At 45.3% G+C, this 26,441-nt stretch overlaps 2 long non-coding RNA genes across 2 annotated transcripts in view; both read right to left on the reverse strand.

The window, feature by feature from the left end:
• Positions 1 to 842: 842 nt before the first annotated feature.
• Positions 843 to 11,068, reverse strand: LOC129213294 (uncharacterized). Its single transcript, XR_008579410.1, has 6 exons — positions 10,938 to 11,068; positions 10,731 to 10,849; positions 10,254 to 10,442; positions 7,173 to 7,403; positions 5,740 to 6,064; positions 843 to 1,024 (listed from the first exon to the last, which is right to left on the reverse strand). It is a non-coding gene; the product is annotated as an uncharacterized LOC129213294 (long non-coding RNA).
• A 13,383-nt stretch (positions 11,069 to 24,451) lies between these two features.
• LOC129213295 (uncharacterized) overlaps positions 24,452 to 26,441 on the reverse strand; it is a 98,609-nt gene continuing 96,619 nt past the window's right edge. Inside the window, exon 5 of the long non-coding RNA XR_008579411.1 lies at positions 24,452 to 24,646. This is a non-coding gene — a long non-coding RNA (uncharacterized LOC129213295). The remainder of the gene's footprint in view (positions 24,647 to 26,441) is intronic.

The following is a 26,441-nucleotide window of genomic DNA, read 5'->3' on the forward strand; positions in this document are numbered from 1 at the left end:
CATACCTTCTCTGCCTGTCCCAGGCGCGGGCTGTTGTAAATCCTGCCGAGCCCCGTGAGCTCCCAGCCTCGCCGGACCTGTGTTCAGGGTGGCCTTACACAACTCTTAAACTCAACTCCCTTTTGCTGTACTATAGAACTGCCACATTTGAAATTCTTGATGGACAGCTTGAATGTAAATACGCTGGAAACAGTCAGTGCAGTATGGCTCCTGGCCCTTCACCAGCAGGAAGGTCAAACACCAGTGGCCCGTTTCAGAGTCTAATTGGTATCTGGGATAAAACACACCACTCTACTGCTTGGGTACTTTCAGTTCTTTTTTGGGAGAATAAAACCTTAGCAGGTCAGCAGCAACACGTTACAGCGGCAGCACAAACAGCTATCACGGGTGGCTGTTAGAGGAATGGTGAACAGCCACCTCTCACCGAGGGTACTTAAAAAACCTGTTAAACTTCCCCGTAAAACAGCAGCTCCAGACAAAAATACAGGCACACACACGAGTTTCCATGAGCAGCTCTTCCAAGAATTTTTTCCCATTTGCATAAAAGAGGCAAAAATGACCAAAGCGCAAGCGAGACAGGACCCCAGAGAAGCTGTGCCTTGAACGAGCGCTGGCACATCGCACAGAAACCAGCGTCACTGCCCGCACGACTGAGTACACAGAGAGCACGGGGACACTCACACCTAACCTTGCATCCCAGCTACCTGTCTGAGATTGGAGAGGGTGAAATTAGGGCTGCCTTGTGCCCAATGCTTTCTCCAACCCACGGAGCGCAACTTTTCATAAAAGCAGGAACATGCCCATAACCCCTTCCTCCCCCTACCCAGGAGCAGCTCCGAGACTCCTCACTTGGGCTCGTCCTCCCTGGCACAGAGGGCACGGTGAGGCAGCATCGGTGTTCCCGATGAGCGTGACAGCAACGAGTTCGCCTGCGAGACAGCCAGGTGTTTCTGTGCAACACGAGGGGCAACACCAGATGGGGACAGTCTGCTGGAGAAAGTCCTTCCTCCCAGACCTGGAATGCCTGCAGAACATAGCAGGTCAGGTTTATACTAATGTATTTCTTATTATATCTAAAACCACATTTAAAAATAATGTTTTTCAAAGCAAACTGGCTTATGGGGACATGGTTTTCATCTGCAGCTGAACGTCAAGTACCACTCTCAGCCCTTGTCTCTCTGATGACCTCATTTCACAGCAAGTTCTGTGGACAATTCCTCCCTTCATGAGAAAGACACGTAAGTGTGTATTGGTGTGCCTCAGACACCACAGCCGGGAAGACACCGAAAACACAGAAACCCAAGCGGCAGGATCTGCATGGAAAGACACAGATAGCTTGCAAAGCGTAATCATTGATGCTCCTTGCTGATGGCATCATACCGCCGTGCTGGTTTGCAGGTTCATGAAACACATTTAGGCAATTTCTAAACTGAAAACCACCCTTGGCTGTGGAAAGGTGTTTGCTGCTTTTCTGAATTACAATGCCTCGCCTTGCCTCCTTCAGGCTCACGCCGATGAATCCTGATGATCGGGCTGGAGCCAGCCTGCTGCTTGCCTGGGTGTTAGCAGGAAGAGGTTCGGCTGTGGAAACCCGCAGAAACTCTTGGCAAAAGGGAAGGAACCATTTCCATGCCAGACTCCCGGTTAGGATAAACCGGCGTGGCCGCATTCACCAAGAGCTGGGCCCGTACCTTTTCCATCCACTGTCTGCACTCTAAAATGCCCTTTCAAACCATTGCATTTCGGTGACAGTGGAGGCATTCAATTATTTCTTTAAGTGCAAATCCTGCATTCCTTCATCTGTTAGGTATATATATTTAGTACAGATTGAACAGCACCTGCTGACTGGATGAATCATTTGCATCCGAGTCACAAAATGGGAACTTAAGGACCTCCAGTGCTGCTGCTGAAATTGCTGCTACTGACACTGCCAATTCAACTCCTGTTGCTGATACTAATCAGCGTCTCTTTAAAATGATTACAGCATTCAGACAGGGCCATAAAACTGCCAGGTGGGCTATATTTCGTACTGCTTCCCAGTTTTTCTGCAGTCTTCCCTATGGGAATGGTTTTATTGGTCCCATCAATCCCTCTTACAGTCTTTAGCATGGGAAGGAGATGTCACAGAGTTTTAACATCTCATATATTTTCTGAATTACATGATCATTATAACCAGCTTGGCACAAAATACTGTTTTCATCAAATTCAGTATTTAAGGCAAAAATAGCATTTGTTAACTTAGCTGCAGATTAATGCAAATATATTTGCATGTATGAAATAGAAGATTTTTATTGTTTATGTAAAGGTCTTCTAAACTGCGTTTGCACGAGAACTTTATTAAAAACCACACAACTTTTATCAGGCTGGATTGCTCTCTAACAAAAGCTGGCACAGTGAATTCAAGTCAGTAAATCTGAACCTGCTGAATCCAGCTCCACTGCCTGTCAGGGCACTTGATAAAAGATTTTTTATTTTTTTTTAAAGGAGAGCTCACATGAGCTAAAAGTACAAGAGAGTTCCTTGGGTTTGGGGCATTTTTATTTTGTTTGTTTGTTTTAGAGCAGATGTAAATTTTAACTGGAAGACAAAGGCAGCTTGTTGGTTCTCAGTAATTTTAAGCACAGTAAATCATTGAGTCTCATCTAACTGATTTTTGGTAGAAACACTGATAGCGTTCCTTTACAGTACTTTCAGACCAACACATTTATTCTGACCATGCTCTTGAGGAGGAGGTAAGCTAGATCTCCTGATAGTTCCCCTCCTCTGGAAAGTGAAGGTGTGCCTTCACCGCAGGGAACCCAGCACAGTGCCGGACCACAGCGATAAACCATCAGGTGCCCAAAGCCCAGCCCGGCTGCCCCGCCACTGCGACTCGGGTTTAGCTTGGGCTGAGCTTAGTCTCCTGTCTGGTCCTGCAGATACGCCGTAAACAACTCCGCCAAGGTCTTGCCCAGTAAACCTGCCAGAGCCACCTTTCTACTGCTGCGGTTTATAGCATCGCCCAACACACAGAGGAGACGGGGCCTTCCTCCGTGCCTATGGAGACTCGTTACCTTTTATGATACCGGGAAGGGAGAAAAGTAAAATTCTGATTTACAGCATCCCTCTCTGTTACTTGCAATGCATATCAATCACATTGACAAGTTTAGAAGTCCATATATTTGCTCCTGGTTTTTAGTTTGATTTCATTTATGTACCTTGCACCAATGAAGAGTTCATTATGAACTTCGGGACTGACTCCTTCACAGCTGACATACACGTTTGGTGTTTTTATATATAGACGTATATAAATGTAAAATAAAAAATATATATAAGGAACACTTTTACCTAGCTTTCCAATGCCCTGTTATAGTCCCATCAGAAACACCTAAAATGTCTCTAGTACCCCTTAACACAGCACTTGGGGCTCAGAAGACCACGAGGGGTTTCACCTGGGCTGTCATGGTGGTTGCTCACCCTCCTGAAACCATGGCTGATGTGAGCACGGGAGGTGCCCATGGCTCCACACCTCTTCCACCTGCACACCTCATTCCACCCAGCACAGCGGCCTTGCTCTGGTACCCATTGAGGGGGCGGTGGCACGGCAGCCATGGGACATGGGGGACAGTGATGGGCAGCTCTTGCCTGAACAGGCCCACCCTGATGCAAAGGACCAAGTTGGTACAAAAAGGGTCAAGCTTGGTGAAGCTGGCTCAGGCGAGGCCTGCCAACGTGGTTTCTTTGGAAGTGCCAGCCTCCGAGTGCAACAGCAGGTTTAAGCTGTGCTAAGAACACGTGTTATGGAAACAGGAAAAAGCTTAAAAAGCTGACCGAGACATACCAAAGGTCTGCTCAGCCCCGCTCCTGCCTTCAACAGTGCCAGAGGCACATTTGGAGGTGGCTGGGCAACTATAAATCCGAGTTTCCTGCTATACTCATGCAAGGTTGCTTTTGGCCCTCCATGTTAATAGGTACTTACAGAGTGCTCCTCCATTAGAGTGCCTAATTTTAAAACTGAACTATGGAGCCTCTGGTCACCTCCATCCTATGTTTGCTGCAAACCACAGTGAGTGTGTCACACACAAAAATGGATTTTTATTTTACTATTGGCATCTCAGATAAGCTAATGGTAGGAAGCAGCAGCAAACTACAAGTTTCTCACACCAAGGGTTCTTCTGAGCGAGGATTTGGGCAGCCAGGCCCTGCAGCAAGTTCCCAGGCCCAGCCTGGCTTCCCTAACCACACAAGAGCCAGCCATCTAAGAGAGGGCATTGCCAGCAAAGCGTTCCCCAAGACATTTGGTACATAAACGTTATCAGTAAAGGGCAGCAGTAGGTACGTATGAAACCACGACTCATGCTTGCTGACGAAACCCCCAAACAGCTCAGTCCCTCTGATCAGTACAGAAGCAAACCGCAGGCAGAACGCCTAATCCACCTCAGGCAGTGTGGCAAGGGACTGGCCACAGACGATGGCCAAATGGTGCCCTCCTGGGAAACAGCTGGGCAACGGGGCCGCCTGAGAGCAAGATTAATAACTGCAAAGGTTTTCCACCCTCTCTGTGTGAGGTAGGGAGAAAAATGCAGCGAGTACGCTTACACCGTAGCCACGAGATGAGTGTTTTCTACATGGGGACGGACCCTGGAGGGTCACACTGACACTGCCAGCAAGGCCCCCATGCCACCTCAGCCCCAGCACAGACTACGTGGGCTGGATGTGGCACTCAAACCATTGCTGAGTCTAGGACCCTGCCCACAAACCAAAGCAGGTCCTTCTGCTGGAGGCTGTTCGCCAGTCAGACATGAAAGAGGAAAGAAAAACAGACCAAGTAATTCAGCTGAGCAATTACAGACAAAGCCCTTGCCAGTTCCCTGACGCAGACTTGGGGGAACTTAAGTACGTTTGGAAAGTTCATGAGTCTGGCTTTGGTTCTCTAACCATCAACTGTGAGTTTAAATTGTTCATTTTCTTTAATTAAGGAGGGAAGAACGACTTCCTCTTTCAACAGTGTATTTCCCCAGTGCTGCTTTGGCCTTTCGGCATCACGATGTGAGAGACAGAAACTCGGTGAAAAGGACAGCAAGGCAGATTTCTTTCTGTGCTCCCTTTTCACTTTTCTAAAGTTCAGTGAGTTAACACCGTTCTCATTAATTGATTCTGAATATTAGCAATAGGTTTAATACAAATCACTGAGCGATTGTATTTCAGGTCTAAAAACTGTTAGGAAAATTTACCAAAGAATACTTGCCCTTCAGAAACATGAAGAAGACATAGTACAAGTGCTAGCTTATTTTCCATAAAACGCTATTATTGGCCCCAGGATGAATATATTTATAGCTGATATAGACTTTCACCCAGATTCATACAAAAGAGGTGCAAATACTTCTATAAAGATTTTCATAGAATGATGGCATTTCACCCATTATACTTTCTCCATCCCCTCCAGTGTCCCCCAGGCCTGTCCGTACCTCTCCAAGCCCTCAGCCCCCAACCAGACACCCGATCGCCGTCTCCCGACAGCGACCACGCTCCGGTTCCTCCCAGCTCCTCCATCCCTGCCTTCCCACTTCCCCCCCACAGCATCCCGGTCTCCTTCACACCTCCTTCCCCTGGTCCTAGTCCACACTTGCTTTTTTGCAAAATCTTCCTGTGGCTTTGTGCTAACCTCACACTTTCCTGCTTAAACCCTTTGCCTCCAGGTTTGGCCCCGCAGCCACAGCATCCCCACAAACGCACAATGGTCAACAAACACACGCTTACAAGTAAGAGAGTGCAGACCGGGGGTTCCTTTAACCAGAGCCGCGGGTGCTCCAGGCGGCTCAGGCTGGTCCCTCGCACTCAGTCAAGCAAAATGCAGATATCTGAAAAATTCTGTCTCAGACTGCAGGCACCTCATCTTTGCTACAGCTCAAAATTCAGGCATGAAGTTCTCCCCTGAATTCTGGTTTTCCCATTAGCAGCATCACATAATGAGTGACGTGAAGCAGGAAGAAAGTGACATTCGGGGTGTTAATTAGCGTCAGCGGTGCGGCGTCCCCTGGACATGCTCCTGTAAACAAAGCGCAGGCACGTGCCAGGCAGCCGTCTGAAAGCACAATACAGGGAGACAATTAAAAGCAGCCTAATCTTCACTTCAGCAAAAATTCTCTGCTCAAGGAAATAATTCAAAAAAGAGAGAGGAGTACAAAGGAAATTAAGGACATTTTAGCTGTGAGCAGTCAGGTCACTGGGTATCATTCTTCCCTACGTATGGGTTAAGGAAAGGGTTTGCAGCCCTTTGAATGCCTTGGCTTTGAATATTAATTTTTTTCTCACCTTTCTGCAGTCAAGTTTTCTATGAGATCTTTGGTGTGAGAATTTAGAGCAGCCACGTCCATATCCATGAACATGTCAGGCCTGGAGAAATTTCTGCTTCTACCATTCCTTCCTCCCTCATATTGCCAAATGACTAGGCATTAGCATTTTAAATACTTGTCATATTGAATTTGGGTTAATTTGCCTTTTCTGCGTAAAGAGGAAGGTGGAGGTGGGCTGAGGGAAGTTTTCTCCAACTGTCTGAGATCTGCCCCACACCCTTTGCCGGGTACCTGGCACGCGGCGATCCCGCCTGTTGTACATCGCACGCCTTGCGATGGTAACGCATGCAGCTGGAGAGCAGCCACCAAGCTAACCAGCCTCTGCTGTTGTGGATCATCGTTCTGCGCTTCAGTACAAATGGCAATCAATTAATTAACTGCCTACCATTAAGAATTAATTGCAATTCATTACAATATTCCATATTCTGGGGGTTCTAGGAGGCACGGCTTTCAGTTAAGTCAATTTACCAGTTTTGGAAACTGATTATTTTTTCACGCAGTGTGTTCAATACTCCCCACGTTCATACATCATCCTTCCAGCCAAGCTATTCCACTGTCTTCCATAAATCAAGAACTGATGGGAAGGAGCTGGTCTGGCAGCAAACGGGGCCCAAAGCTCAGGGAATGGGGGTGCCAGTCCTGCTGCAGCCACCTGGCGCCGGCAGGACTGGAGGCGAAGCTCTGTCGCAGGTCCCCGCTCAAAGACAGAGGCTCCAGATTTCACGGTGGTGTGGTAATTGAGGCTTTCTGAGCTGGTCTGGTACAAGGGGGACATAAGACACAGCCAGAATTTCAAGGGCTTTGTGTGTTTTCCTGATGACCCGGATTCTCACTCACCTGCACCTTCTGCTGCTGCATCAGAAGAGGTTGCGTGTCAAAGGAGAAATATATTTTGTCCTTCCTTTATACTGGCAGAAAAGGCTGGCACAAGCTGCAAGTAGTGAAGAGGTCCACTGGTTTTAAATCAAAGCCTAAATGTGCTCCTGTTCCCTTTCACTCAGCAGTTTCTACACTCCTTCCTCTCCTGCAACGAGATCTTCTGAACCAGGATCAATGTGATGGCCTCATCTGGAGGGACAACAGCCAAATGCTGGAACAGAAAGACTTTTCCACAATTGCAAAGCCAAGAAACACTTGAGACACGTCTCCTTCCTTTTCTTCTTTTTTCTTCTTTAAGTTCTAAAAAATTACCCTGGTCGACTTTTTTTTCCAGTTGGTAGCTTTTGACTTTGCTGGGAAGGGGAATTAGCAGATCTCCACTCCTCTGCTTTCATCGCCTGAGTTTCTCAAGTGCCTGAGCTCTAATGACAGCCCAAATGAGTTCACAGAACTTAACATTCAGAAGACATCATTTGCTTAGCAAATCTGACTGTCCTCCTTCTCCTCCTCCCCTCTGTAAAGCACAAACCGTTAAATACTATATATTTACCCCTCGACTGAGCTCAGTAACTGGGGGTGAGTACCCTACTGCGGTTCCCCAGAGATCCATTATCTGTGCACTGAAAGAAGACGGAGGTACAGCAGCGCCAGGGCCTTTGCAGTGGAAGAGAGCTGATTGAGAGATGGTTTCCTAGCACACATCATAGGCAAAGAGCACCCTCAAGGTAGGCAAAGCAGCTTTCTTCTGCTGAACACTTTATTTTTTTATTACATGGTGGCATTTTGCATTTCTCTCAAGCAGTCAGAAGATGATTTTGGGCATACATTACTTCAAAGCTGGAAGAAATTATTTTACCGTTGGAAGGATTTTCTATGAAAATGAAGAAGGAATAGAGGGATGATGGAAGATCTTGTGTGTGTTAAATGCAAATGACTGACTTGATACAACGATAAACAGAACTGTCTTTGCACGCCTCTGCTGGCCACATAATGCAGTGGAGAACATCTGCACACTGCATATGTGCACACTTTGCTCTTCCTGGCATTCCTCCAGCTAATATTTTTAAGATGTCCATATTGACTGGTTTTATTCCTTTTTGATAGCAAATGTTCTGCTAGTAACAATACAGTTAATGGATAGGAAAGATTTGTTTCTGAGTATTTGGGATAATGTAGCTTTTCAGTTATTATGAAGCCATATTATTTTATAGACCCACTATCTCAGGCTTACTTTTATGTCCCTTGAATTTGTGTGCACAGCGTCCTAGAGCACAACAGCACACAAGCTCTCTACCAAACATGCAGAAATCATTACCACGGGAAAAATATCTGGAATAATCTTCTTACTACTTTTTAATGAAGATTTACGCTTCCTAGATTTTTTTAAGGTTTTGTCTGAAGAATTTGGCAACTGCTGCAATGACAAAACTGAAATGTATTAAATATGCAAGAAAGTATTAATGTGACACGAAGTTTGAATGACTAAAGATATAATGTCAGAAAAATGTCATGAAAAAATGTTAGATTTCAAGAACAAGCAGCAGTCTGTAATACATTTAACAAACAATCCAGTACAGCTCCACATCCATTAATAGCAATGTTTGATGCCATCTGAAACATTTAAATAAAGTCTATATAATAAAAATGGAACTAGAAAGAATGAGAATGACACGTCCAAATTCCCTGAACTGTTTCAAAGTCTCCAGAAGCAGCTTCAGTGAATGTCAAACTTTGTTTAAAGTCTTTTTTTCACTCTCTGCCTGAAATGTTTTCACCACAGTTGCTGTTGGGGGTAGCAGTGGTCAGAGAAGGTGACGTAACGCTTCAGTAGGGGAGGGCGTGGATCAAACTGGTGGAACTGGAGATGCCATATTCCTGATTTGGTCTGGGGGAAACCCCAGCAATATACGCTAGAGATCTCTCTGAACGCACTCAGGTGGACATCTGAGCTTCAGACAGTGGAGCTGCATAAGGAGTGGAAACAAATTCTTGATCTGCTGCACTGGAGAAGCGACGGGCAGTCTCCAACCACGTCTCAAGCAGGTTGAAATAAGCAGCCCATTGGCCACCATTGCTATGTTGAAACCCAGGCATAGAAGACCTACTCTGAACGCCATGAGAAACAGTATCTCAAGTACTTCTGGTGCCTGGCTATGTTAGGACTCAGAGGTGAACATGAGGTTTCTACCATCACAGATTTCCCCACAGCAGACACGGTTTGCCTGAGTCCCGCTTCCACTCTGCAGATTGATTCCTCAGCGAGGGAAGTCTCCTGAACTCCTCCCAGAGCACAGCAGGTACCACCTGGCTAACAGAAATAACCGGCTCTGTGTCTCTGCCCTGCCCTGCCTGCCCGGACAGCGGGGCAGTGCCCTGCTTCCGCATGAGGCTGCCCGCAGAAAGCAAGATGCTCGCTAGCTGTACGGCACAAATCCTACGCGCGCCACTGCTGTTCTCTGCTACCTGCAGAACACAGCGCAGCAAAACGTGTGCTCTGAGATCCTTGGGAGGGGACCCTGTACCAGCCACCAGACCAACGTCCCCAACACGTGCTCCTCCTGCAATCGTTTCCTTCCTTCCCCCCTCCCTCCCCAGGGGAGCGAAGTTCAGCACTCAGCAGCTAGAGGTAGGGGTTAAACAACGTCTGTTTAGCAACATCACATGCAGCAAGGGCTGAGTGTAGGAGCAGAAGCGTTTTAAAACATTATCTGCTCTTTCTGTCTGTTGCCAGGAAGCTTTGAACCGATTCCCTTGCTGCTGGCTCCCGTTGGTCCCTGCCTGTTTGCTCTGCTCTTCCGCAGGAGCGCAGAACTCAGAGGTGCTGCCTGCGGCATCACCGGAGCTCCCTGCCAGCAAAGGTTACTCACACCTGCAAGCTGGGGAGGCTCCCCAAACAAAGGGAGGTAGGGCTATCAGTCAGACACAGCAAACGTGTTGGCAGCCTCAGGCTTTTGGGTATTTGCACAGAGAGTTGGGTAAAATAGGAAAAAAATACATTTTTTAAAGACATATATTGGGTCCTCAGAAATAATTTCCTACCTGAGCAGTCCTGGGCAGTCAGAGCAGGAGGAGCAGTGCCCAGCGTCTTTCCCAACAAATGGTCTGTTATCCCTCTCTGTGTCTTTACTTGACATCAGCAAAATCAGCTCCATTAAAACAAGGTTACTCTTTGGAAATTTTTCGTCTTGATTAACTCCATTTATGTAATTTATTTTGGTCCTCTGATTCCTATTAGTGGGATCAATATTAATTTAAATCAGAACGCTGTGTATTTTCTCTTGCTCCATTCATGCAGATCAGGAGCACTGCATTTCTCCTAATTGTATTGCTGACAAATTAACCTCAGTCAGGATTACCAAGATCAAGCGAGAAGAGTGACTGCAACCAGTTTTTCCTTTCTCTTTTTGGCAGGGATCAAATGGTTAGCCCACAGCTAAACTTCTAAAGAATTCTATACATCAGACTTGGGAGTAAACCGAATAAAACTGGTCACTGCTTGAGAAAACCAGGTCATACCTGAGAGAGCTCCTTCCTCCCCAAAGAAAGCACTAGACGCTGCGGCAGTCGTCCTCTGCGCAGGGATGAAGGACTTGCTCTCCCTGCCGCAGGCGTGGGTCTCTGGAGTCGAGGTGGGCCTGGGTGCGGAAAAGGGCACAAGCTGAGACGGAAGAACTGCGGCTTCCAGACAGGTAATAATTTAGACAGGGAAGCAGGAAAATGTACTTATAAATGAAGGAGCAGGACAGTGAAGCATCTGTGCACCACGGTGGAGTAGGGGGTAAACACCATGAGAACAGCGATGCAGAAGGCAGAGCGCGTGGAATAGCGGCAGAGCGCGGAGGAGGAGCCGGGACAGCCTTACGGCGCTGCTCTGAGCAGACATGGCTGCTGGGGCAATCGCTTATACTCCAGTCAGGATATTATCTCTGACTACTGCTGTAATGCAAGCGGTTAGTAGTATTATTAATATAATGATTAGTATTATTAACTTGTGCAGTCACTGTAATTAATGATCACTGGAGCCTGATGCTGAGCGCTTTTGAAAACCAGTGTTTCCACCCTGGATCGCAGTGGTACGCGTCTTGCAGCTTACACTGCTGCAGAAAATGAGCTCCACAGCTCAGCAGCTCACTGCTTAGTCGCTGCTTCTACTTTTTCTTGGCAGCCTCAAGTGTGCCAATGATTTCAACTGCCAGATCTAAGTTAGTCTTCCACAAGTTGCATAGCTATAGAGCAAATATTTCCAACCATGTACCACTTCACTGAATTCCTTGGCATTTCTTGCATTAGAATTAAATGATCTTTCCTCAGTTCCAGGCTCCTTGATAAACTTCCCACCACTTTGCAAATCTAGGCCCTTACTTTTCTTCTCTCTCCCCATGAGAATTGTGGGTTTTCTTCATTTGAGGGCAAGTGAAGAGAAAAAAGAAGTGAAAAGGAAAAGAGAGAGACTGTATTTTTTCCTCTTTGTATAGCATTTCTTTTGCACAGAAAACTCTTTGTGAGAGAGTCATCTGTCTGCTTAGGTAATGATCAACACAAAGATCTCCCCATGAAATTGCTTTGTCCAGAGGAACAAGGCAAAGCAACACAACCATTCTCAGTCCAACAAGTCCCACCAACCTCATGCCCTCCTTTGCTGCCGCCACCTCCTCCTCCTCCTCACGTGCCCTGGGATGCACCAGCCCTCCCAGTGACGGCGCTTCACACGTAGCCGTTCCGCTTTGCAGTGCTCTCCCTTTCAAGTTTGCCTTCCAAAATTGTGCACTGCGGGGAAGAAGGATGAGTAAGAAACATATCTTAACCTTCAATTATAAACCATGGCTATGATATAGCTGTCCTACCATTTCTATTTTCACCAAATATGTTTTGATTCAACGCCCGCTCCATGACAAAGGAATAAGCTAGCACTGACTCACGGACACCCGCCGCAGTCACTACATTGCTAATGTTTAGTCACCAAACCTTCTCTCAAGACTAACACATGAAGAGACGGGGGGATGTGATCCAAGTGGAGAATGCTACGTGCCCGGTCTGGAGAGCTCTGACCTGACCTGTGCCCATGGAAGTGGAGACCGCTGTCTGGAAGAGCAAAGCAATGTTTCCAGGAGTGTCCATCAGGACACGTTCACAGTGACCAAAGGGACACCGTCTGCTGCCCTCTGCTTCAGGGGGGACCAGGGAGAGGCCTGGGGAGTAGGAGTTTGTAAACCCATCACTGACCATCGGGATTTAAAGCAGTAAGGATGGTTTATAGGGGTCAGCTGAATAGATCCAGAAGAATGACCTTGCCTGACGATTTGATAGAAAGCCATTTGTACATCTTGAAAGCTCGGTAAAGAAAGAATTACGGGAAGAACTAACATTTAGTGTGGGGACAGGGAACTTGGGCTGTCAATAGGGGCAAAAGTATCTGATAGAGGGTGTAACATGAAACACTGGTAAAGCCAAGATAAGAATTTTCTATGCATGATTAAATTATATTAACAAAACACTAACAGCACAGCCTTCAAAGGCAGAAGGAGGATTTAGCTACATTTACTTTTCACGCAGGTGGGAGATAGATTCTCTGTGCACTTCTGAAGGCCTTTATTAACGTGAGATACAGGAAGCCCAACACACCGAGCCACCGAACCAACAAGAGCTTTTGCTATTCTAGACTTGGTTTTGTAAGTAATGAGGGCACGACAGAAGATTTGACTGTGAGCAATGAATTGGCATTGAGTAACAAGAAGTTGATTGTGTTTAAATTAAATGGAAAGATAAACAAAACCAAGCCTGTCAGGACAATCTTTGATATATTAAAGAATCTAGAAGCCATCTGGGCCGATGTGTTCAGGGTCTGTGGGTGTTTGATGGCCTGGAAGTTCTTGACTTCAGGATGGTGAAATTCCCAAGGGCTTTTGTCACAGGCATGAGAAAAAAACCCTTGGTGTGCTCCAAGTCTAGGTGAATAATCACTCCAAAAAACATATCATAAATAAATGGAGAACACACAAAGAATGGGGAAAAGGTACAATCTGCAAAGAAATCACACTCAGAGGCTAGGAGATAGGGATAGGGTGGGGAGACTCACAAATCAGTCTGAATTACATCTTGAAAGGGACATAAAACAAAATAGCTACAGGCCCTTCAGCAATGTAGCCATATAGTTGCGAGACAATAAAAAAGCAGTGCAGCTAAGCAGTGAAGATGAAGTAAAAAAATAAAGATTTATAATTACAAGCCAAATTTAAATGAATACTTTAAATCAGTTTTCAATCCCTCTCCCCTTCTAGTCCTCCACTCCTGTTTTACACACCCTACCTAGGTTTGGACATCTCAGCCAAGCGGTACCTTAGGAGTACCGTACTCACGGAGCGCTCCTAGCTGGCAGCAAGGAAGGGAGCAGAACGGTGGTGCTGGGCAGACTCGGTGCCCTGGCTCTGGGCTGAGCGGTGGCTGCTCTGCCCAACAGCCGGCGAGGGTGCGACGAGCAGCCGGGCTGGGCAGGGGCAGGGCAGGCTGGCCCCAGGACACGTGGTTTGGAAGTCTGGCTTCAAACTGAGAACGGGGGAAGGACATTGGCATTTAGACTTTTCCTGAATTACGAATGGTTTGAGTACATGGTTTAACAATGAATGCTTTCTCTTTTAGGACTGCATCCAACTGATTTGGATAAAACAGTTTTTTCCAATACATGTTTTAGCCACAGCAAGTCATCATCCTATTGTCTGAAGGGTAACTACACTAAATTGTACTAAAAATAAGTCCTAAGATAGCTACTGGGAAGAGATTTACAACGATCCAGATTTTTTCAGGGCAGCTTGTCTGCTTACAGAAACTGCATGCAGGCTGCTCTGTACAAAGGACCGCTCCAGACCGTCAGCCAGCGCGGTCACAGCCAGAAATGGGGCAACGGTGGAAAGGAAGAGCAGGCGCACACTGGGCCTCTCCCCACACCAAGACTCCTCTAGCACAGCGGAGCAGAGCTGGCTCTGCACAGCCCTGGTGACCACCTTTATCTAAGCTCACAGGATTTATCTAACCAGCCAAAGACAGATTTTCATGGGACTCTCATCTCCAGTACACACATTTCCCACTCACGCCCTTACCAGACCACATTTACCATTAGAGGAGAGCTCCTGCTCCAGCTCACCAAACCTTGAACCTCTCCTGCCTTCACTGCATTCTTCCCACGATCAGGAACAAAAGGAGGACAAATATTTTGCCGAGCACTCCATTTACTGTTACTGCTTTTTGGCAGCAGCCTCTTTTAGCATCAAAACACTTTACAGAAGAGCGTGGCCAGGCTGTGAACTGGGGCATCACTCCAACTACCTCTTCTAGGCAGTGTGAACAGGTCTGCCTTCCACATTCACACAAGCCCCTTCTCCCAGGTCTGCCTCCAGACCAAGGTCTTTCAGCCTGGAAAGGCCACATGTATTTAGGTGCCTAAACATGCAACTTATTAACATATATCTCCAAGGATTTTCATAAGTTCTTAGACTGAGTGCCTAATTCCCATGGGAACTGTGTGCTGACTTTTCATATGTGCCTTTGGGAAGCTATCAGAAACTTCTCTGTATTCTCATAGGCTTCAACTCCTTTTTGAACACAGATCTTTATCTTCTCCCAGTCTGGACAAATTCCCCCTCTTTTCTTACTTGATTGAGCACCTTTGGCAGGTTCTCAGTTTTAGCACACCAAGGGAAGAAGGATTTTGAGAATGGTTTCCTCCACTCCTGCATTACAAACCCCACGGTCCCTTCATGTTTGCCCGCGGAAGTAGAGACGCTGGCAGTTCCACCTTGAACGGAGAGGCAGAAGAGCCAGTTCCATGTGATAAAGTGCTGCGAAAGGCATGGCAGAGTTCAGGCATTTAGCTGTTCCGATGTCTCAGGAAACCATCAGATGGGCCAGGTACCAACTCCAGGAGCTGGACACTGGAGACTGATTTAAGGCAGTGAAACCAGACAAAGCAGAAGAAAAATTCACTTTCTGGCTACGTACTGCTGCAACGTCACAGCCTAGAAAGGATAAATTTTGAATCCCTTTGCACATGCCAGTAGCAGCTTTGTTACATCTGTAGTAAAATACCCATTTGTCTATGGCTGCAGGACACCACGCTCCTGCAGATCTCGCTGTTGCCCTCAGCCCTGCGATACTGCGACAGACTGTGCGAGTGCTCCTGGCCCCTTCCGGCACCAAGTCTGCTGCAGTTTTTTGCTTCACAGACTGATTCAGCCAAAGCACAACTGCTGATGCTCAGAAGGTAGGTGGGTATCACAATATGCAGAGGGATGGAGCTGTGTAAGAATCTTGCTTACTCGCCTATCGGTTTAGCATAACCACCTGCCTCTCTTGCAGTCGATGTCTGAAAGGACTTCTCTGGCCTCCGGTCCCACAGCGAGCTCCCTGCTCTTCAGGTGGGAAGGGAGGGACTGCATCCCACTTGGCTTCCCTCTGCTCTCCCTTTCCCCTGCCTCTTCAAGAAGAAAAATGGTGAAAAAAATGCTGCTTCAGGATTCAGCTTATGTTGCCCTTCTCAAAGTCGTCAATAAATCAGAAAAGCACATAGGAAGGATTTGGGCCACAATTTCTCTTTCTTATCGCCCAGAGTTTCCAACTATCAAGGTCTCTTTTACTGCACAATTCTGAATAAGCGCTGAAGTAGTGACCTGACTGAGCAAGTCCTTGGTGGCTCCCACGGCCCCCTCGGCTCTTCTTCCTTTGATTCATTTTAATGAACTATACAGAGACTGAAACATAAATTGCAACCTTAATTTTTTTGGCTAATCCCATGATCAGATTAAAATCTTGGCTTCAAGTACACTCAGCCCTTTTGGAGTATGGCATTTGTGTCTGGATCAATTGCAAATTATGAAAAATTCCCTAAAGCATTACGCATGTGGGATTTTTTCCCCCTTTCCTTAAATAATGAACTGCAACAATCAGAAGTCTAAATGAGTTAAGGTGACATCCTTTTGCAGTAAAAAACCACTTATCACACACTCAGCCGTCTCCCTCTTAGAACCTCCATCATTTTTCATGTCTTTCATGACTTTGTCAGCCAAATTATATACATTTTTCCCTTACACTCTGAAAGTCTCCAGGAATTATATGAAATACATTAGATATGAAAGGCTGTATTTACCCATGTGACACACAAGGCCAAAAAATCATGTTGTAAGAGCTCTGAATTAAGTGTTTACATGGCACACCACGTATCTGAACCAGTCCCAAAAGACACAGAACTATGTAGACTCCAGTTTTTAAACCTCAGATTGCTTTGCTGAAGCTTTGGCTTTTCTCTTAGTACTCAGACTGACTGGCCCATTGAACTTTTAGAGATCTATCTGAAATGAGGTGTGAAGGAAAACATCCTGGAAGCACTCATCATAATCTTTGTGCTGTTATTAGCCCCTCGTGCACTGGGCCCACTGTCATCTTTTCTTCCCATCGGTGTCACCAAAGTTCTCCGTTAAGAATAAAACAACTCCCCGTCTCTGCAAAATGTCCCTGCCCAGGCATGCGGGAACCTCCCTGTAGTGGTTTACAAGCTAAGAACCCTTTTACCTCTACTTGGCTATTGACTTTCGCTAACGAGTTTATTTTCAAGGCTTGTTTTTTGTAGGAATTATTCTCTTCAGTTATTTCTTAGCATACAAGGTAACTTTTAAAACCAATGTCCTTCTGCCTTTTTGGAGTGACATTGTTTTAAGAATAAATTAAGCAACTCAGCAGACGGAAAATCTGATTTCTGTCTAGGATATCTATATTAGCTTGTGATTTAATCAAGATTTAAACAGATGTCTCAAGGCTTTTGATTTGCAAAGCTGTATTTTGAGATGGGTTCTTCTCTTTCTATACTTGACTGTTCTCTCACATGAAGAGCATGGGCCATGACAACGTGCCATGTTACAGGGACCTCTCGCATCCCCCGGCCCCACTGCATGGACCAGGTTCCATCTGGATCAAATGCAGATGTCTCCTAAACAGGAAGACAGCAAGATCTGGATCCACCAGGCCAAGGGTAGTTCTCAGGGTGCTCCGAGACAGCCACAAAGTGAGCTAAACTTTGAGAACAGAGGTCTTCGGGTTCATAAATGCTCTTTTCTGTGGCTTTAGGAGTAAAAAGTTGGAAGCTGAGAGTCAGGCACCAATTTCAGTTCAAACTAGGTGATGTGTCTGGTTTGTTTCCTTCTGGAAATTTCAGTGCAAAGCCAGGACAGCTGTGTTTCCCAGAAGAACCTTCACAAGCAGAGTGCTCTGGCCGTTGGTTTGGGTTTGTTCTCTGAAAAGGTTCAGGCCTTCAGGGAAAGATCCTTTGAATCTGACTGCACCTCTACAGGGATCTGAGACCTCAGTTGCCCTTGCAGAGTCTTTTGTGGCAAATATGCAGAATCTTCAGCTTCCACAACCATTTCTGTGTGCCTCCTGACAGTTAAATACCATCACTCCTTCTCCTAAGAAAATTTATTAATGGAAGATGAGATACTACATTTCAACTTGAAAAACTAATGCTCCACCAGTAACACCTGAGAGCTCACAGCACGGACAGGTGAAGCAGCAAACCAGCTCACATCCAAAGGAACAGTCTTTTCAAATATTTCTGTCTTGGAACCATTCATATCTTCTTGAAACTTTGAATTACACTAAGCTCCCAAGTCCCCTGCGTTTGCAATCTTTAAAAAGGAGGCACATTTGGAGAATAAGCTTCTGTACTGAGCTCCTAGGATATCTGACAGATATCAGGCTATGTAGTCTCCTTAAATCTGGATAAATGACATTACTGAGACCTCTTCTTGCTAGGAATGCCTGCTGGGAACCTGCGCCCACACCGCACAGGAGTTTAGGGAGGATTTAGGCTTAACAGAGACAAAAGCCTAAGAAAAGTTGTATGGGGTGATTCGAAGATCATTCAAAGATCCAGGATCCTGTCTCTTGATGCCAAGGGCAGAGTGCGAGTGCAAGACAACCATCTAGTGAGCGACACTTCCCTGTTATATCTCCTGGTTCACCCGCGGCTCAGAGGTGACACACACATGGTCAGTGGCCTTTGCCAGACCAGTCTTCCATTACCGTACCTAATTGCTCTGAGAATTTACCTGCCTGCTCTGACACAATATTAACATTTGACATCCACAGCAATAAATGGTGGAGTTTCACAGCTCAGTTGAACTGCTGTGTGAAGAAATTCCTTCTTTTAGATGTCCTAAATCTTATACGTGACCATCTTATCCGAAGGTGGCTTGTTCTCACACTAAATTCCCATGCCCCTTCTCCAAGCCGCTCATCACGTCATACATCTCAATCACAGCCCACCTCAGCTATCTCTTAGCTGTCATAAGAAGGACGAGTCCATTTATCCACTCTCACACACCCTCTCTCAGCACTGAAAGCCTGTGTTTTTCCCAGTTGTACCATCACTTTTTGAAATGGGAGGTGTCAAACCTGGATAAAGTGTTTAAAATGTGGGTGCAGAACAGATTTATACAGCCACACAGCAATGTTTTCTGCTGTATTCTCCAGTCCTTCCAGTAATTCCTCCCATTCCAGCTGGGTTTTTGGTTTGTTTTGCCTTGCTGCTGAATTGACAATATAATGGATAGTTCTATAAAACCACTCAGGAAAGAGATCTTGGAGTTAATAGCTAGTTCAGAGACCATCACCGAGTGTGTTTTTCCTCCCATGTGCATCACTGCACATTTATCAACAATGAATTTCATCTGCCATTTTGTCAAAGCGTTTGACAATACGAGCTCGGGGATCCATTCCTGCAAACTCGCCTTGCCCGGCAGGGTTTGCTCTGCTGAATTCACCGGCAGGCTGCTTGGAGCTCTCCCGTCGGCACGGGGGGAACAAATCTGCTGGCAAGCTGCGCCACCACAGAATAACTAATTCCAGTTAAAGAAAACTGCCGCCTAAAAGCAGAGGTACAGCGGGGCTGCCCGTCAAAGTCGTGGGAAGGAACTGGTGGGTTCATTCCACCTTCTGTATCCTCAGCATGGGAGCAGGGAAACGTGGAAAGCACGCGGTCCCGAATCAACACTGCTTTTACAACCTCCAAAACACGGTGCAAATGCACATGAAGACAGAATACAAACGGATAAGCCCTCAAAGAGACAACGTATCGTGTTATGATGTCAGCCCTACAACCCCCTTCGACATGATCTGATGTACAGAGTAGGCTGCTTTTCTTACTCAGTGCATTTCCTCTGTGACAGCTAAACCCCCCAAGTTTAAGAAATCAAAAGCAACTCTTACAGTTAATCTGTTTCTCAAAAAGATACTTGCCTTCTCCTTTCAGAAAGGAGTGCCCTGTGTTGCTGCTGAAGGCAAGTACAACTAATGTGAGAGACAGTTGCTTTTGGAGTGTTGGTTCAGACAAAGTACCTCAGAGAGAGGAGTTATCTCAAGGCAGTGAATAACACCACACTTATGAGCCTCTATAAAATATAGAAAAGCCTGCAGTCTGGGAAAGGGGTGTTTAGTCACGTCACGGCTCCATGGTCTCCAACATGACGGAGCTGTTAGTCACGAAAGATAATGTTTTCAAACACGAGTGCTCTAAATTCAGGAATGAAGCTTTGCTCCAAAACCCAGCAACATGAACAGAAAAACTGGGTTTGATTTTGGGGGAACTTGGGTGGTTCAAGCTCTTCAATCCATATTTGTGGCAGTTACAGAAAGAGGCCTTATTTTAGACGTGTCAGATATCTGCTGTATCAGGTGAATTGTGGCAAACTTGTCTGTTTAACGACCCAGACTGAATCAGAGTCTCAAAATTGAGCCCACGGATAGTCTGGGTCACCCTTCCTGCAGGAAAGCCACAGCAGCAGATACATGAGAAGCCTATGACCTTATCAAGGGCTGAATCACCACGGATGCAGCCAACGCTCAACTGTGGAGCATTCAAAATTCAGGTGAAAATCCCAAGGCTTCCTTTGAGAGGAGGAGATGGTGTTACCGTTCCCTACTCGCAACTGCTCGGCTGACTGCAGAGCTGCTTGCTGGAATATTTACACTGAGAAGCATCTGTCTGCACAAGGGTACGCAGACCTACAAGTTCAGAAGCAGAGCTTGATTTCTGGAAATTCATATTTTCCCAGAATCTAACGAGCTGAAGGCTTCACAGACACTGACCAGTGTATAATAATTTTTTTTTTTTCCTGTGAGGATCTGCAGTCAGCAATATATGGGATAATAAAATGCAGCTAGCAATATACAGGATAATAAAATGCAGCTTTTTCAAGAAAGGAGAATGCTATAGCTCCCTCATATGGCATGATTCATATCCTTTTCCATGATCATTTTTTAGCAGTAACCATCCTATTCTAGTATTTCATTAACTTTATTTAGGCAATTAGTTAATCTGCAGTGACGATCTCAGGAAAGCTGCACTCTTTTTGTGCCGTGCCATTCTGTCATCCCTTACATTAGAGATGTCTGACCACAAGAACGCTGGCAACGATATGTTACATTATGAAAAAACAAGAGTAAAACTCATAAATTGGGCAAAATAATTTATGATCCTTCCAAACACGATAATATCTCTTGCAATAATTGCCTTCGTGAAATGTCACCCGAGGGTCGGATGGCCCTGTTCAGGACCACTTTGGGAAGCGACCAAATGCAAGGAGACTGGCACTTTTGCCCTGCGAGCTCTGGCAATACGGAGGGCGATGGGTTTCCCGGGACGCCTCTGACACTTCTTGCTTTCAGAGCCACTTTCCCCATACCATTGCTCTTCTCCTTAATCCCTTCGATCCCAACAGTTGTTATGCTGTCCTTCAAAGCATCTGCTACAAAACATCACTACAGGCAATGAAGCTGATAGCATTATGTGAAAAGGGCCATTAAATCACCATTTAAAAAATAATTTTTAACCTACACTATTGGGGTCACTAATTAAAAATCAATTCCTTTCTGTGTTGCAAATCTGACAGTAATTCTGCCTCCAACGGGTACAGCAAGATTAACAGCACGTCAGGTAAATGCAGCTGGGAAATGACATTTTCATTAGTGATTTATTGGGTGTGAAATTTCCACCATGGTGAAATATTCATGAACAATGCAGGTTAGAATGTCTCCATAAATATCCACATTACTAATTACTGCTGAAGCCCACACTGGATTAAATGTTCACAAACCAAAGCATTCACAAGCCACAGGAGAATTATCTAGGACAAGACTTTTAGGGAGAAACCAAAAATACACAAAGCCCAATAAGCAGCAAAGTAAGAGGTTTGCTGCTAATCACAGCGTATCACCTTTCCTACCCCCAGAAAAAAAACCCCAAACCAACCAAGAGAAAGCAAAGCGAAGCAATGCAGTCTCTGTTAGCTGTTAGTCCTGCCAGGGCCCAATCCTGGACCCGAAGACCAAGTGGTAGAAAAGCTGCTGCTCCACCTCAGCCTAATGATACCCACACCAGCGACTGCAGAGCAGAGCCTGCTTCTTTTAGCATATGGCTTCAGCCAGTTATTGCTCTTATGCTGAATTCCAAGAAAGCTGAATTGTCACAACATTCGGAAAGGTTCAGATAGGCAAAACAAACCCAGCAATCAGAGACCTCCACCTTTTTCAGTGAACCTCCGCGTAAATGGCAAAGCCAGAAGACCGAGAGGCAGTAAGTGGAACAGAGCTGCTGACTGCAGGCAGAAGAGGTACCTGCTCTCGGGATCGTCAGCGATTGGTATACGAGCTGGTGCTGGCTCTTACGTGGAGCCAGATCAGGGCCTGTGCACTTCTGGAATCTGCAAAGGTGAACTTAAGCCACGCTGGCTTCCAGTCACCGGTACTTTGATGGGTTTTTACTCTCAATTAGATCACATCATAGATCCGCATTAAAGCACAATCACGCAAATGCTCACAGAGAACAGGCACTCTCTGTGGTGGGAGAGACTGGAGAGGAGGCCACCAAGGAGCCCAATAAACTGCTCCTGTTCTTGACAGATTGGTAACGTGGTGCCCCAGACATAAACACATTTCGCCTTGCCATGAACAGTTGTGGGCAGAAAGATAAATCTGCATTCTTGATTAAACAGGGTTTTCTTTTTTCTTCCCTTTTGTACAGATCTTCCACATGATACATTGCTAAAGCCAAAGTTACTTCTCTGTCAGATTTGGTGCTCGGACAAACCAAATCCTCTCTCATGCTCGATACTTTCAAACTGGTACGGCTTTAATAGCGTTTGTTTTCAGCGGAATGAGCTGCACCGGGTAACGGGGCCCAGACCTGGAGAATAAATAGATGGCCACAGCTAATAGTCTGTTAGGTCTTCTCTGGCATCCGACAGCCCCTGAATAACAACACGCGATATAAAGACATTTGGAGGGAAGCACAATCCTCAGAATACTTCATGTTTTGTAGATTGGAGACTCCAAACTGTTTAAAAATAGCTTTAGGAAATCCAATTTTGCACAGTTTGGACTAGATAGAAGAAACTAAAGAAGCCGATGAAAATGCAAAAGCAGCAAGTTTAAGTGACTCGAGCGTCAGAAGCTGTTGGAAGATAACGGGAGTAATCCATTCTGGTCATTGCCAGCCTTGCACCAGGGTTTCTACATCTCTTTTTGAGCTCATTGTTAAAAGCCTCCCTACATATTACTAACATTGTTGTTGCTGACTAAAATGCTTAGTAATGACACAAACATCACTCAAAATCAAATTATCAGATGTACAGACAACATACTCTAGAATTTAATAGCGTGTTAAATGATTGCGGGGAAATGTTCTGTGAAGTCAGTGAAGCAGCAGCAAAAACTAATTCAATTCTCAAATGAGTAAAAGTGAGAAACTGTTCTTATAAAACCAATATTGTAAAAATGCATGCTGGCATACACTGCTGACTTCTAGGGGAGGGAGAAGGAATTTCTTCCCCTAGCAATAAATACCTCATTTCGGTGAGTGATGTAGTTCACCTTGAATCAAAACTGCTCTATGTGCCTGGAATAACAGTGTCCAAAATAATTTTATGAGGAACGTTGTATGTTCGAAATACCAGTCACGATTCAAAACTATTCATCAATGATCACAATCTGATGAACATATGGATCTCAAGTTAAATGAAAGTCATCTCAAATTTCTGGAAACTGCTGAAGAGCAAGAGCAGAGTCTTTCCGTCATCCTCTGGAGCAAACAGCACCCTGCCATAAAACTTGCCTGGAACGTGAAGGCTTTCCCATTGCCCTAAATTAGTTAAATGTGTACCGACCCTCACTTAGCCTTATCAGCCTTGTTCTGGCAGCAGTCCCAGGGGAGCTGCCACTAGGAGAGAATCCCACAGCCACTACCCGCTTCCAAAAACCTCACATCAACAAGAAAGAGTTTTCATAATACATCTCGGGAAAGTCAAAATCAGCCACAAATACATTGACGTGTCAGCTCCAGACTTCTTCAGTTATAACAACCACAACATTTTCTGTTTCCTTCCATTGCCTGAAAGTTAGAACTTGTTTATGCTCAGCAGGAGTGTGCTTTGAATAACAGCTATTACCTGTCCTTCCACATTACCATCTCACAGGATCAATAGCAGGGCTGTTTACAGAGCAGTCGGGGTGGATGTGGGTAGTTCAGCATTTTAAAGCAGATGTAGCTTCCTCTTGACCATTTCACATTATCGAGGCTTGCCTCAGGTTGAACGCCAGTACCCAAGACTGTGCATCAAGAGGATTTCTTCCTTCCATTTCTCTTGATGCTCAGATTTTATACCACTGCCTTAATGTTTTTGCCTTTCTTACTCATTATTGGAAACGTTTATAGTATATGTTACCTCATTTGAAACTCCTGAATCCAATATTCAGATTTTACAATGAAGTCACATCATGCGAAATCTTCTGGCTTTCATGGCATTGCTCCAAACCCACAGCAGTCAGACTGAGGCATCCTTGAACTCCTTACTTTGAACCCCAAGGGCTGAACTGTTTAAACAGTCGAAGGATTATCAGGAAGCTCGTGGTATTCACTTTACCTTTAGCATTGTGTTTCTGGAACCACTGAGCTCCCCTAACCCATAACAACTGTCAGCAGTATGAAGTATTGAAAATATTTTCTTCACCTCAGAAATCCTTTCTTTTTGTACTTCCAAATAAGACACACACACACACCAACATCTTAATTTCCTCTAAATTTACCATTAATCTCATTGTTTAAATAAAACTTAGAGAGATGACTAAGGAATGGCTGACCTGGAGCCCAGACGCCCATGCTGATCCGCGGTGCCCACGTAACCAAGGACCAATTCTCGTGGCTGTCGCTGATTTGAGGTAAGGCGGAAGTACAACCCACGGCGAGACAGCGGTACACCACCGAGGCAGGTGTGGTGAAGTAAAAGAAAAGATCCTTTCTAGATTCTTCACAGAAGAAACTACTCAAATGACAAAAATCGGCGAAGAGCCGATGCTAATTCCCATTAGGTTTCGCCATCCGATCACGCGATTAACAACTGTAAAGAAGCACAAGTGGAAGTGATAGGGACATAACGAAGCAGGCAGGTGCAAAGTGCCTGTGCCACCTCTGCCCGCTTCCTACTCACACATTATAACTACTTCTACTTGTGTACCCTGTACGTAAAGGTACAGCGACACCATACATACCACTTACACCTGACCCCATGGCCAGCATTTGTGTCTTTTAATGAGAACACCCTTAGAAATGAACAACTGTTCACAAGGTAAGGACCTGTATCCAGAAAGAACTTTTATAGCTATTATTCACATTTAAAATGAAAACTGCTCCTAGACTTTAATATGTTTGGAATTATATCAACTTCAAAAACTACAGAACTTCTAACCGTCTCAGAAACATATCACTGAATGAATGAAACCACCTTCTTGGGTATTAGAGAGATATAACGTGCTATTTTGGATCTCATGTTATTTCTTTTGGAGAAGGGTTTTAATGGTGCTTGAGGTTAAGTAGTATGTAATTGAAAAGACAGAATAAATTGATAAAAGTTCTATTAAAAGACCTGCAAAAAAATAAGAACACAAATCTTGTTATAAACAAGAAAGCATAGTATGGTTGAACTCTGTGCCTCTTATAAGCTTTTTTTTATTAATGTTTTCTTTACAACGCTCAGCATGTCCTTAAAGCATTGAGCGAGTCGCAGCAATCGCAGTGGCGCTATATATTGGCGAGGAATGGCTGCTGCAGTGTTCTCTGCCTGTAATAGAAAGGGAGTTTTATAAACAAATAAAAAAGGTAAAAAAAAAAAAGCCATGAAGTTCCACAAATTTGTGCTCCCTAATTGATACGGAGTTGGTTTCTGTGAATGGGCACACAACACAGAAATCTCACTTCTGCATTCATCCAAGCCTGCAGATCTGGTGCTCTGTGTTGAATATCCCCCCAACAATTCCGCCTCAGGTCCCTGCAGTAAATAACGGAGGGCAGCACCCGGGAGGACTGCCTTCCCCCGGACCCGATGGGCTGATGTGTAGCCCTGCTTAGCCTCTCTCTTCTTCCCACTGCCAGAGGCAGATTTGAAGCTCTGCAAGCGCAGGGCAGGAGCAGTCCCCGCGCTCCCCTGGATGCAAGCACCACCATTTCAGCTGTGCAACATCAAAAATCCCCCCATATTCCTGCACTCCCCAAAAGAGACTATTGCAGAGTGTCTAGTGGGCATCTCAGACTGAAGAAACCCTCTAGTACCTTGAGAAAAAGATTATAGTCCTGGATCTGTGGCTTTGGTGAGCAAAATGCCAACACCGATGGAAAGACATTTATCACCGTGGTACAGAATAGAAGCATCTCATCAATGTTAACAATATTCCACCACTGCAGAAAGCACAGAGCTGTCACACACAGCCCTCCCCTCTGCAGCACACAGCAACTGAGGTGCAGATACAGCCCGGCCCTGAACTGAACCCACCCAGAGTTGGAGAACAGTCCCAATTCCTTTTACCTACTGCAGATTGTACTTTACATTTGGTCCTTCTTGCTTCTAGCTCTTATTAAACCATTATTTAACTTCACTGGCCTACTAATCACCAAATTCCAAACCTTATTATTTTGCTGATCTGTCCAGCCTCAAAAATTATCCCTAATGAAAAGTATTCTCTAGCTACTTTCTGTATTTGGGGGAAATGGGCAGCACGATTCAACAGATACCACGCACAATCCTTTTGATAAGATGCTGTAAACCATCTTCCCAGAAACAGAATTCATTTGCTCTCTAGCAAAAGCACCTTTTATGCCATTTATGGACTCAATAGATAAGATTTCAGAGAGACGTTATA

This window comes from Grus americana, chromosome 15, assembly GCF_028858705.1.
Source record: "Grus americana isolate bGruAme1 chromosome 15, bGruAme1.mat, whole genome shotgun sequence".
Lineage (NCBI taxonomy): Eukaryota > Metazoa > Chordata > Aves > Gruiformes > Gruidae > Grus > Grus americana.